Source organism: Eretmochelys imbricata, chromosome 4, assembly GCF_965152235.1.
Source record: "Eretmochelys imbricata isolate rEreImb1 chromosome 4, rEreImb1.hap1, whole genome shotgun sequence".
NCBI lineage: Eukaryota > Metazoa > Chordata > Testudines > Cheloniidae > Eretmochelys > Eretmochelys imbricata.
In genome coordinates this window covers 102,176,799-102,190,485 of record NC_135575.1, presented here as the reverse complement: position 1 = coordinate 102,190,485, position 13,687 = coordinate 102,176,799, and the positions used below count along the sequence as shown (strand labels likewise).

Here is a 13,687-nt window from a genome sequence, read left to right as displayed (position 1 = left end):
ATTGAATGAGATCAGTCACAGTTTTATAGAGGATCATGCCATGTAGTATTGCTCCTCTTCCCAACCCCTGGCATCATAATTGGTGGGAACTGAGGGCAGCCTCCCACTTAGCCACTTTCACACTCTGCAGGGTCGTACTGTGATTTTACGGGTAGATTTGCTCTCGCTGTCACCCGTACCACTGAGCAGCTAAAGCAGCATATGAGCCAATGTTACGGCCCCTTTCACTGACTACAAAGAATAGTTATTAATTAGTAACAACCCATGTCAAAAGGGAAGAGAAGCAGCTTACCTCTGAACTAACCCTGAACGAACCCTGAAATAACCCACAGAAGCACAAATTCTGTATGTTTTCCCCTATAAGTTTTCAATAACTGTGTAATCAGCAAGCCTTTTTCAGCCCTTTAAAATGCAGTCATGTAGAAATGCAAATACTATCAACCTTTACAGTCCATTTTATTTTTGCATAAAACCTCTTAGTCCAGCCATTAGTGGGAATAAAATTTACTACCCTGGGAAAGCAAAGGGCGTAAGCAATGCTCTTGGAAATTTGAGCGTAAGCTGCATGCACAAAACTACACCTTTTAAGAGCCCCTCTCCTCCCTTTGTAGCGGTTAAAAGAATCCCCAAACACACATCAGAAGCAGCTACATAATAAAGAGCAGAACTACAAGTAATGTAAATACCATTTATGCTCCCTCTATTCAGAGGGATCAGTTTTAAGCAGAACTCTAAAAGTTGCAGTCTTCCATTGCTAGCTTTCATGTCCGTGTGAGCGAGCCTCTTGTCCTCCTGTGTGCTAATGGGAATAGACACTTTATGCGTTTCAATGTGGCCTAATGTAAAATCAAACATATAGGAACAAGAATGCAGACCATAATTACAGGAAGGCAGACTCTATCCTGGGAAGCTGTGATTCTGAAAGAGACTTGAGGGATGGTGTGGAGGGAAAAATCGGATGAAAATGAGCTCCCTGGGTAACTCCAAGGGTTAACGCAATCCTTGGATGTATAAATAGAGGAATACTGAATTGGAGTAGGGAAGTTATATTACCTCCGCATTAAAGGGAAAGTTATGGGGTCACTTGATCACAGTCTATAAGTATATACATGGGAACAAAAATGTGATAATAGAGGACTCTTCAATCTAGCAGACAAATGTATAACAAGATCCAATAGTTCGAATACACAAATCAGACTGGAAATAAGGCATACATTTTTAACTGAGGGTAATTAACCACTGGAACAAGTTATCAAGGCTTTTGGTGGATTCTCCATCACTGGAAATTTTAAAGCCAAGATTGGATGTTTTTGTAAAAGATATGCTGCAGGTGGATTGATTTAAATCACAGTGATTAAATCACAGATTTAAATAATAATTTAAATCAGCAAGCAAGAAACCTTGATTTAAATCATTGACTTTTCCTTAAGAAAATAACTAAAAAGTAAGACTGATTCTCATTGCTTGATAATTCTTTTGCTAGCCAGGAGACACCTATGCACATTGATTTAGGCAATTAGGTAGCTTAACATACTTTGATTGAGATTCTTAATTTTACATTTGTATTATGTTATAAAATGGTGAATGATGGGTTTCTTATCTGCTAAAGGATGATTAATTTTTTGTGATTTGTGTCAATCTGCACTTGAATGGAAACTGGAATTCAATGTAACATGTTCTTTTGTGCACTCAAATTATTTTTATATGTTAATTATCTTAAATGTGCAGAATATATAAGAAAAAAGTCTGTTTATCAAAACATGTTTTGCATTTAAAACCAATTGATTTATTAAACAAAGGGAGTATTGTCTGTAGTTAGTGAACTGAAATGATTGTTTCTGGTTACTGTGTGCTTCAAGATCTTAGAACTAGCAGATCATCCTCTCACATCTCATGTTTATTAGAGCTGGTCAGGAATTTTCCATTAGAACAATTTTCCAGTAGAAAATGTCCTTTTCATAATGTTGAAGAATTCATGGGAAAAATTTTATTTTTCCCATCAGGAAAATCAAAATAATAGCTCCCCAGCTGCCTGCCTGAAAGATCCTGAGTATTTCTTTCTGCCTATGGTGAGAAAGTGATAAGGCAAGCAGCTAGGTAGCCAAAACATTCATGTTGGCTCCCCGAAACAAAATTGTACTTGAAATCCTTTCCTGTGAAAAATGTCACATTTTTTACTTTTCATCCCAATTGGGATGACATTTTTTAAAAACCACAATTTTTCCCTCAGGAAGGGATTTCTGTTTTCTGCACATCTCTAGTTTTTTTTTTATTCAGAGATTGAATGAGAAAAAACAAACTTTCCTGCTATTTCCGCTCCCATTCAGTTTCTCAACTCTGAATGAGCTAGTCATTGAATGGAACTAGCTGGACAATGTATTTAATCTAAAAAATTGATTTCAATAAATAATACAGTTTTTAAATTCTTTTCTTTTCAATATCAGATTTTGATCCACCCTGATAGGCTCTCGTTGGAACATAAATTAATTCAGGGATGTCCTATGGCCTGCATTATGCAAGAAGTCTGCCTAGATCACAATGGTCCCCTTTTGGGGAACCTACAGTTCCTATTGCAATTAAATACAGCTGCAATGGTGCTGAGCACTTGCACATCTAGTGCTCAGCACTTATAAAAATCAATATTGTATAACAGAACAAATATGAGAGAACTCGGACAGTGAGCAAACAAATTACACCATAGTCCTCATGTGACTCTTTTTTTTGCTTCCTGATAGGAAGTAAGCTTGTATTTCTTGAAAGTCTCCTTTCCTCCCACTGCTTGTAGAATAAAGGGTCATGTCAACGGACAATATGGAGAACTGAAGAATTACTGTAAAGTACGGCAAGAATCTATGCTAGGTTCAGGGTTGTTGTTTTTTTATAATCATTAAGAATCAGAAGAGGAGATAAAGAGCAAAACTGTGCAAGCTCTGCAGGGCTTGGTTTATGCTCATGAACTGAACAACACAGTGCAGTTTACAAGAGTTTGACAACAACCTCACCTCTTCAGATTCACTCAGAGAACTGTGTCCCATGAACTCAAAGATCCAAGGGAATAAACCATCTGCAGAGGAGGTAAGGAGAGTGCATGATAGCTACCCACAGATATTGGAAAGGTGTAACTACTGAAAAGGAAGAGGAATTTAGGGTGACAAAAGGTGATATGAGTATATGGGATGAAATTCGGAAAGAAAAAAAAAATAGGCTAAGCATCTGGAAAAACCTAAACTGTTAAATGTATTAAAAGCCCTAAAAGATATACTGTAGGGAGCACTCCTTAATTGGCATTTGGCATGGGACTAGACTGTTGCTGGTAACCTACATATTAGGTCTTTTCCATCTCTACTCTCTAAGAACCTATGAATAAAGACTGGATAACATCATAGTTCTCATTTGGGGAATTTCTCCCCCCTAAGCCATGAGGTGATAATAAAACTACCAGAAAGTGGTGCTAACCTGAGAAATGCATAGGTGTGTAGGAGAAAGGGGCTGGATTGACAACACTAGGATATTGAAATTCTCTACCCATAACACAAAACCACTGTGGTCTATACCGCTTTACAAGCTCCCTCGTTCTGCCTGTCCCTGACCTAGAAGGACCATCTCCAAGACTGAGGCCTTGTCTACGCTGCCACTTTACAGCGCTGCAACTTTCTCGCTCAGGGGTGTGAAAAAACACCCCCCTGAGCGCTGCAAGTTTCAGCGCTGTAAAGTGGCAGCGTAGACAGTGCACCAGCACTGGTAGCTACACCCCTCGCGGAGGGGGGTTTTCTTCCAGTGCGGGGTGTGCTCTCTCCCAGCGCTGGTGCCCTGACTACACTGCCAGGGCAGCGCTTTAACGTTGCTAGTGAAGACATACCCTGAGAGGATATTACACTTAAGAATCTTTAACACAATGTGGTTGAAGCAGTGACACTTGAAGGTTAACAATCTAATAATAAATTGCATGTTTTGTCAAAACAATACCACTGGCTGTCTGGGTTCTAGTTAATTTTTACTGACAAAATCCCCTACTTGTGCAGATATTCAGATGCAGATATTGTTTAGGTACGAAACAAAAAGATAACATTACTGCCCAACTAGGTTGGCTGGTTTTGCATTTAGGATAAGATGTTCATGTGACAAACATCCAGTCTGTGTGAGTCAAAAAAAGGACTGTACTAAAAACAAACCTAAATGATCATAACAAAAACAAAGCTAACAAAAGCTGTTGCATGAAAATCTTTAAAAATCATGGTCATAATATAGACACTGGATTTGTGACTCATTACAACAATCACCTACTAACTAACCTACTCCTTTATCCCATGACTGCAGAGGTGTTAACTGCCCACTGCACCTTGAATGGTCTCACAACATTTTTGCTAAAAATTCTATTCCACCTTGTATTTAGCTGTGACACTGAGTATCTTTCCTAAACCTGAGGAAGCGCTGCAAGATCGAAAGCTCATCTCTTTCACCAACAGAAACTGGTCCAATAAAAAGAAAAGGAGTACTAGTGGCACCTTAGAGACTAACCAATTTATTTGAGCATAAGCTTTCGTGACTACAGCTCACTTCATCGGATGCAATAAAAGATATTACCTCACGCACCTTGTTCCAGACACACGTTAATACTGCAGCCTACAAAGGTAGGTAACTAATACACAATCAATAGACCAGGCAACAAAACTACTGACTAAAACTAGAGTTTTGACATGAGGGACATGGAGCCTGTTGTTTTTCTTTGTGTTGTTTATTTTAAAAGAAGGAAGAAGGAGGGCTGGGGAGCGGTTGTATGTTTTTGTTGCTTGTTTGTTTTAATACCTAAAAAGTCAAATTAGGATTATGTTGGCATTACAAAAAGTTTGTTTGAATAATCAGCAAATATTGCTACAGCTCCCTCTGCTGTCTGCACATATAGATTTCAGACCTATCTGTGCCGAACCTGCTCATTTAACACAGGTAAAAATATTTAAAGGTTTTAGAATAGATAGGTATATTTATTTCAAAAAGAGAGGCAGGAGAAAACACTATATTTGTATTTTTTATTTATTTGGTTTTCATTTATTGCCATGTTTTGTTGCCATTAATGGTTTTAAAGCATTTTTATGGCAAATCAAAATACTGATGTCCAGTCGTACTTTATGAGGTTCTGTCTGTGCCTTTGTGACATTTGCTATTTACATCATGACCACACAGTGAATGTTCTAATAGTTTGTCATGACAAAACACTAGCAAAACCGAATTCTCTACTCAGATATTTCTGTAACGCTCATCCCCATGTTATCTAAGTAACTTGAAGCAATAAGAATGGGACTGGAAAAAACAAACAGCAGTCTTTGCTGGAGCCCCACCCACTGTTGAAAAAACAGACCCTTTGATTCTGTCACCCAACACCAATTGCTTGATAGACCCTCCATACATACAACTGATGCAGACAACCCTATGCAGTGCAAGCACAATTGATGCAGATCCACACACACTGCAGATCATAACCACAACTGATGCACACTATGCAACAATGCGCCTCCCCCCACTTTCACCCACAAACATACTAACACACTCACCAGCCCCCACACTGTTATTCACACAGACTGGTCTCCTCTCCCTGACACGCACAAGCCCTCCCAGTGACATACCCGTCCCCACCAGACCCATCACAATTGCATTATCTCCTCCACCCCCTCAGGTCTGAGGGGACCACAGCTCTCCACGCTGGCTGCTCTGAGCTTGTGCTCCCCAGCCCTGTGCTTGCAGGAGGGAGCAGTAGCTACTCCAGGTGCTGAGGAACATGAGCACATGGAGCAGCTCTGATCAGCCAGGGGAGTTGAAGGGAAGGAGACACAGAAGTGCCGGTATGGGGGTGTGGCACTGTTTCTGAGCCCTGGTTTCTATACTAAACAGTGAGTGATAAACAAGACCTTATTTTACTCTTACTCATCAAAATAATCTAAGTGCACTGTAGCTATAATTAGATTGCATATTTTAATATGTAACAAAATTAATAAATTCTAAATAAACATCATAATGAATTGAATGAACTCAAAACAGTCATAACCTTGCCCAAAGTTAGACAACATTCACTTATATTTGACTGATTTCTGATTTATTTCCCCACCATATTTGCTATCCCTTGGTATTCCATCTACCCCAATGCCCCTGCCTGGTAGTTGTTATTAGCATTGTTAAGCCATCAGTCACTGTTTTATACATTTCTATAAATTCAAACAAGCACTTTTAAGAAATTGAATCAGGTTCTCTTCCACTCTTACATCTGCACTAGTAGCAATGGTGGATCAGGCCTAGATTACACAGTGGTACTGTGCCTTCACTTGCACACCCACCACGACTGGAGCTATATTAGTCATAGTGCAAATGGGGACGATTTCCCAATAATTGCTCCTGTACGCAAGGCTTCCCTAAGCCAGTTACTTCCTACAAGTGGCGGTTAGGTGGTTATTTGTAAAAGCAGCATTGTTAGGGCCATTTTGCATCTCACTTGTACCTCTAAGGAGACCTACTAAAATAAATGAGTTTTACTCCTCTCATTTGAAGAATTGCTGTGTCCAGTACAGACATAGCACTACCTCTGCCGCTGCTGGATACTCAGCACCTTCAGCCAGATTCACCGACACAGAAGAAACAAGCGTAGGAGGAACAAGAAATACAGAGATTTGGGAAAGGGGGAAAGTTAAAGGGGGGGGGCAATATCTAAAGAGAAAAACAAACAAAATGAGGGCTTGTGTACATACAAAAATTGTACTACTTGAAGCCTTTAACTAGTCAAGTACAGTTAAACCCTGAAGACTGAAAATCTACAACAAAACATGCAGAACATAAAGGAGCAGTGCTAAAGGGACTGAGACAAATGAGGGAAGATCTCACCCACTATAGTACTTGGGTCCTAGTTCCATCATCCTTACTCAGGCAAAATTCATTCTGAAGTAAATGCAAACTGTGCAGAAAGAAACCTAAATCCAGCTGCAAGAAATCAAATTTAATCTGCTGGTCCAGTGGGATGAGCAAAACATTGTGATAGGTAACAATTCTGTATTTTATCATGGGGCACTACCATTCCAGTATACTGAAGACAAGAGAGAATAAACTGAAAAGCATGAGGGGGAGACATTCAATCAGTTAAGCATCCAGGAGATTAATTGGCTAAAACTTCTCCTGTGTACCTACTGCTCTTTGCAACTCCCCCAGCCTGACTCCACCTTCCTTCCCTCCTTCCGCTGCCCTCCCCACCTCACCCTACCCTACTATGTGGCCCCAATCCACCCCCCAGGCATGCTCCTGCAACCCTAGCCCCCCCTCCGGCTCCAGCCTAAAAGGGAGGGCTCCCCAGGCTCCTACCTCCACTAACTCCCCCTTCCTCACACTGGGATGGTGGCTGCTGCTGGCCTGCGATGGAAGGACGGCTCCACCTACTCCAGAGACTCTGCCCTACTCAGTGCATGCAAGGGCACCCTGCAGCCAATGGGAGCAGCTAATGCTGCCACTTCTGAGCACAGTGATCTCTAGTGGCGGAAGGAGGAACTGCGGCAGACAAAATTACTGAGCTGCCTGTGGGTGTTTGTGTAATACCTAGTAACCCCTACCTTTCCTGCAAGGAGCAGGAGGTAATAGACTCTAGGGGCATAGGAGCAGCTGCTGCTGCTAGACGCAGGGTTTGATTAATTATCACACCCACCTTGAGAGAGCATAGAGGGGAAGATAGACTGAAAACCATGATTTATCCTTTTTAAAGTCTCACTACTTGCAGGCTAATCTCCACATTTTTGCAATCCTGTAGCTACAATGGATATTGGGAGTACATGCGTGCGCATGGATGTAGTGGCTAACTAACGATCCATTGTTCTTTGTACGTCTGGTTACATTCCAGAGGAAAGAACATTCGTGTTACAGACTTTTAGCAAGTTCTGGTTTGTATTATTAGGGCAGACCTCTAGGTCTGTAAGTGCTCTGAAATCCATATGTATTGCCTTGAAGTATGGTTTCACATTTCACAATGTTTTTTTGCTCAGACCTGGGAATCAATCCATGGAGGTGATCCTGGCACAGGGATCTCAGTTGCTGGAGAGTCTCCCCCCACCCCCCAATCACACCCAGTACCCCTTTGGGGGAGTCAAATTTAGAATGGTATTTGCTAGAGCTTAGGGTTCATTTTACGCTCACATCTAATGTTCCTGACCTAAATAGAGTACACTGAGCATACGCAGACAAAGGAGTTAAGAGGAGCTGAAAAAAGTATAGCTGCATAACTCAAAGGGATATGCCTAGTCTTTGATTATGAACTACACAGTCCTAGTTCAAGACCAAGCCTCCTCCAGAACAGAAATCTGGAAAAGGGGTGAAAGCATATTGCTAAATTCTTTCAGTCAGAGGTTTTTTTTAATTATTATGGGGTAATGTAATCAAAGTGTTTTTGAACAAAAACAATTGGACATATTCAAATACTTTGTAAGGGGGTTAGGAGACAGGAGTGTGGGGAATACAAGGAGCAAGAATTATGGGGAGTGGTAGTAGGAGGGGGCTCAGCTGAGGGAGCAGGAGGGGAAGGATAGGACACTAGGAAAGGGACATGGGGGGGAGTGGCTGGGGAAGTATAGGTTCAGGGGCACTTGTCAGTCCCACAGCTTCCCCTCTTGTGTGTGGGGCCAACTCTGGTTGAGGAGATATGAGCCCCTCTCTTTACCTTTGTGTGCCAGGATCTGGGGCCTCTGCCCCTCTATGGGTGACTAAATCCCCCTACTTATCCACCTTATGTGAGCTAGGCAATAAGAGGCTGTGACCCTCTGGGGGTATCTCAGCCCCTCTGCCTGACCTGTGTGTGTCCTCTGAGCTAAGCTGAGCTGTGGGGAGGGATCTAAGCTCTTCTCAACCTCTCCCCCACAATGTAAGCTGGTATCAGGGGGCCTTGCCCCTCGAGGTCTGAGCCCCGCTCCCTGCCCCCTATGTGAGCCAGGATCTGGGGAAGCCCTGCACCGCTGGGTAGGGAGCTGAGAAATACAGGTAAGCTTACAGAATACACCATGAACACACTCCTGAGACTGGACTGGAGCTGAGAACGGGCATGCTTGTTGCACATCACAGGCTCTTCAGCACAGAGAAGGGGGAATGGGAACACTCAGGTCTCTGGAGCTTTCTATGCTTCAGGTGAATGTATAAAGCCCCTTCCCTCCTTCAAAAGTCCCCCTGTGACACTCTGTACCTCAGGGGAACACCCTACTCTCCCATGTTCATTTTTATAAAATGATTGTGTGGTATCCAATGCAAAGTTTGTCATGGTGGGTGTCTTCAGAAGGCTCATGATGCACTGAGCATGGTTGTTATAGTAAGGTTATAATTTCATATACATAGTTATGAGGCTGAAAATGTATCCTCATAGCTTAAAGCGAGCCCATGCAAAAACTCTCCAAGAACAGAGAGGCAGTTCACACCTCATCAGGTCATGGATGGGACAAACCCTCAAGGGAGTCACCCCTTCCTTTAGTCAGTTTGGAACTGCAATGAGGTAATGCTCACCTGACTCGGTGGGATGGAGGGGGGGGGGAAGGCAAAGCCAAGAGGAAAGAAAGGACATCATAAAAGGGAGACACATTGCCATGCTCTTTCTCCCACCTACATCTACAGACACCACCAAGCGACTGAAGCACTGATCAAAGGGGAGAGCCTTACAGAAGAGCAACCAGCCAGCCCGTAGTGAGAAGCATTCAAGTTGTAAGGACATTGAAAGTGTTACAAGCAGCTTAGAATGCATTTTGCTTTTATTTCATTGGACCAAATTTGACTTATGTTTTGACTTATCTATCTTTATAGTTAATAAATTTGTTTTATTTATTCTACCTGAAGCAGTGCGTTTGGTTTGCAGTGTGCCAGAGGCTCCCCTTGGGATAACAAGTCTGGTACATATCAATTTCTTTGTTAAATCGACAAACTCATATAAGCTTGCAGCATCCAGCAGGTATAACTGGGCACTGCAAGTTGGAGGCTCCTAGGGTTGTGTCTGGGACCGGAGATATTGGCTAGTGTCATTCAGTTGCACAATCCAAAGAGCAGCTTACGTGCCAGAGGCTGTGTGTGAACAGTCCAGGAGTGGGGGTTCTCACAGCAGAGCAGGGTAAGACTGGCTCCCAGAGTCAAGGAGTGGAGTGACCCAGCAGATAACACCAGAGGGAAACGTCACACCCCCTTTCAGCATTACCCTGTGCTAGGGATCTGGATCAGCAAAGCAATTGACGATGATTGATTTTATACTATATTACAGCAGAAGCACCAGCTTTGCTTCAGTTAAGGTTGGGAAGCCCTTCCTGTTTAAACAACTCTTCCAGGTCCTCAGGTGGATTATCTTCAAATTTGCCATTGCTCATGGGAGAGTAGGAGAGGGTAAGTCAGTCATGGTGGGGCTTATTTAAGCAAGGGGTTCCTGAGATACAAACCTCTGGAAGAAAAACATCATTTCCTACAATTCGAAGTCTAGCAACTTTGAAGTTTGAAACCCATTATGCACAGAAGTCAAAGTGAACTGTAAATAGTTGAGTAAAATCCACTTCTGTCAACTCCATTTTTTATTTAATTTTATTTTGAAGAAATGTAATCTGAAAACAGCAAATAATTGAGATGGTGCCCAAACTATTTTTGAAAACAAAATACATTTCACATACAAATGGTAGCTGGGATAAGTGACTATGGATGGGAAAGGATAAGGAGTTTGGGTGGAAGGCCCAGCTGGGGTTGGAAGGGGGGGGGGGGGGGAGGGGGAGGATGATGATGAACCTAGCCAAGACTTCATAACCAAGGAAGTGGGCAGCCCTCCAGTAAGCTGCTGCTTGTAATGTGTACACAGCAACAGAGGACACAAGACAACAAAGAGCATCTTCTTATGTGCCAACAGTCCCTACAGTGTTAACGAATGGCTTAATGGGATGGGAAAAAGAGAGTGAGATGGAAGTATCGGTGCATGTGTGTGGGGAGAGGGGCCTATCTGTTGTGTGGAATAGTGATAAAAAGACATACAGCGGTCTTCTTTCATGCACTTAAAAGTTACGGTAGCCACCATGCGGTAAAACTGTTTCGATTCTATGCTGCACATAGGCCATGTCTGAGAACTCTCACACGGGCACTGTTAGCAATTAGACCTTAGTACAATTATCCCCATTCCACGATAAACAAAAAAGTTAGAGCTGGGGGGGGGGGGGAGGGGGAAGAGCACAATCACACAGCAACCATGTGGCCTAGCAGAGAGACCTGTACATTGGGCCTATTCAAGGCTCTGCCACTGGCCTGGTGGGGGACTTGGTCAAGTCACTTTACCTCCCTGTGCTTGTTTCACATCTGTAAAATGGGGCTCAATGATGTAAAAGTACTTTGAGATCTACTGATGAAAAGTGCTGTACAAAACTTCAGTTTTTTTGTTATTACCTAGCCCCACTAATGTATCAACTGCAAACCTAGGTGAGCAATGGCCTAAATGACCATTAAGTTGTTTTGTTTTGTTTTTTTAAAGATTCACTGACAAAAAGATTAGTTACCATAGAGTTAAACAAAGTTGGCTGGAGTTCTCTCAGGCCCTTCCAGGATGTTGAGATCTCAAGCCTCTGAAAACCAGGAAAGGAAGAGTTAAGGGAGACATATTTTGGATTAACATGTATGTCATGGGGTCTGGAGTGTGGCTCACAACTCAGTGCCCCAAACTCAGGTCAGATCGTCAGAAAACAGTGCACACACCCAAACTGATGGTATATTTTATAATTAGATTTTACCAAACCAGTAACAAGTGTGCACTCCTGGATTACGATATTAGCCTTACCACGGAGCACAGATAGCCCCCTTAGGCTCTCCAGCGCATCTTGCCACTCAGACAAACCGGACTTTTGTGAAGAAAGGTTATTAAAACCAAAAATCACCACACATTAGGTTACTCCCAGCCCCAAAGGTCAGTCATTTTTGGTGAGATGTTCTGGATCTCACCAAAAACAACGCAACGTTAGTAAACTAAAGATTTATTAGCAAAGAAAAAGAAATGAGAGATATTGAGAGGTTAAAGCAGGTAGAAGTTACAGTTTGTAAGTCCAAATGATGGCAGCAATGTGGTAGCTACTCGTTTCTCAAGGTCTCTCAGGGTTGCCCAAAATGGCTTTGGGGACCTCTGTCTTGTACCTGGAACGCCTCCTGACAGCATCCAAATAGATCACAGATGCAGAATCACTCCCAGGGTCCCTTCTTATAGCTGAAAACAGTCTGGCAAGCATTACCTTCACAGCATGGGTCCGTATTCCCCACTGCTGAACACAGAATGACCAGCCAGGCTTTGATGTCAACATGTTCCTTAATTAACATATCCAATACTCCAATCTCCAATGGGTAAACATAATGTAAACATAAAGTGATAGAAACAATTCTTTATAGTTTTCATGCAGCTTTACACATCAAGTAAATTCACATTTATTTAACACTAACATATTTCAATCCAAGGCTAATTAAGTACAGGTCAGAGACCAATGAAAATATTTCAATCAACATCCCTTTTGATTTCTATCAGAACGAGTGAATTGGCCTGAATATTGATACTCAACCCTTCTCTGATATTCATACACAAGTGAATTGCCTTGTTGCTGTATTCTGAGCTAGACTTTCTGCATGACATAGCTGGAAACCTGTTTAGACCGCATCACAACTTACTCCCACTTGGGAGGTGAGAGACACAGGGTCCAGTCCCCCTGCTCCAATGATTATTTATCCAGAGTGGAACATCTTCAACAGGAGAGATGGGGAGAGACTCACATTCAAATATCCCATATCCCAGTGGGTAGGGTGTTTACCTGAACAGGGGAACAATCTTGTTTAAATCCTCTCTCCTCCCCCAACATTCAGACAGAGGAGGGAACTGAACCCGCATCTCCCACATCCTCAGTGAAGATTCTAAACACTGGGCTAAAAGTTATAAGGGAGGCATTTGCAGCATCACCTCCTCCAGCCATTTCTTGCAAAGAATGTCTTAGTCACTTAACTCCGGGTGAGGGTTTCCCGGACGTAAATCCCAAGCAGAGGGAAGCATCTACAGCTTGGATTTAGGTGCCTAAATTCCAGAGAGAGGTGGGCTTAGCAGTACAGACAGAAGGGATGTGTCCTTTCGGTTCACTTAAGCAGGGGGCTGCCTAGGATGCTGGCTTTTGTGGCACCTAACTCAGGCCTTGTGAATTTCAGTGATTTTTCTTGGTACCTAAAAGTTGGGCATTGCAACACAAAGTCCAGTTGTGCTTCTGGGGCTAAGCTTTTTCTGGGCTGCTCCAACATTTAGAAGATTGAGACAAAAGAAAAATGGCTCATCCTGCACCATGGACTGCACTACTCAATTAAAAAACCCTTCACAATAGCTTGAAAAAGGCCTTGTTTTCATGATGCAGGTAGGAACACTTATATAAAATAGCAAAGGTTGCAGGACATACCTATCCTGGTGGCATATTGATAACCCAATCTGGGTTAACCCCAGTAATAACTAGCTTTGGGTCTCCTCCTGATCCACCCTGCAATGAAGTCATAATTGTACAGTTGTCATAACAGTTATTACAGCTTGCTGTCATGGAGATTGCAATGTGACAAAGAACATTGTAACTTCACTGCAGGCCAGGCTGAGAAACAACAAATTCAAATAGCTTCCTGTCATTTGTAAACATGGCAAAAAAAATTACACGTGAAAAAT

General features: G+C 42.4%; 1 protein-coding gene across 3 annotated transcripts in view; it reads right to left on the bottom strand.

Annotated features, from left to right (window-relative positions):
* The window catches only part of RELL1 (RELT like 1), a 146,262-nt gene that overhangs the window by 96,192 nt on the left and 36,383 nt on the right, over positions 1 to 13,687 (bottom strand). The gene's annotated exons all lie outside the window — the stretch shown is intronic.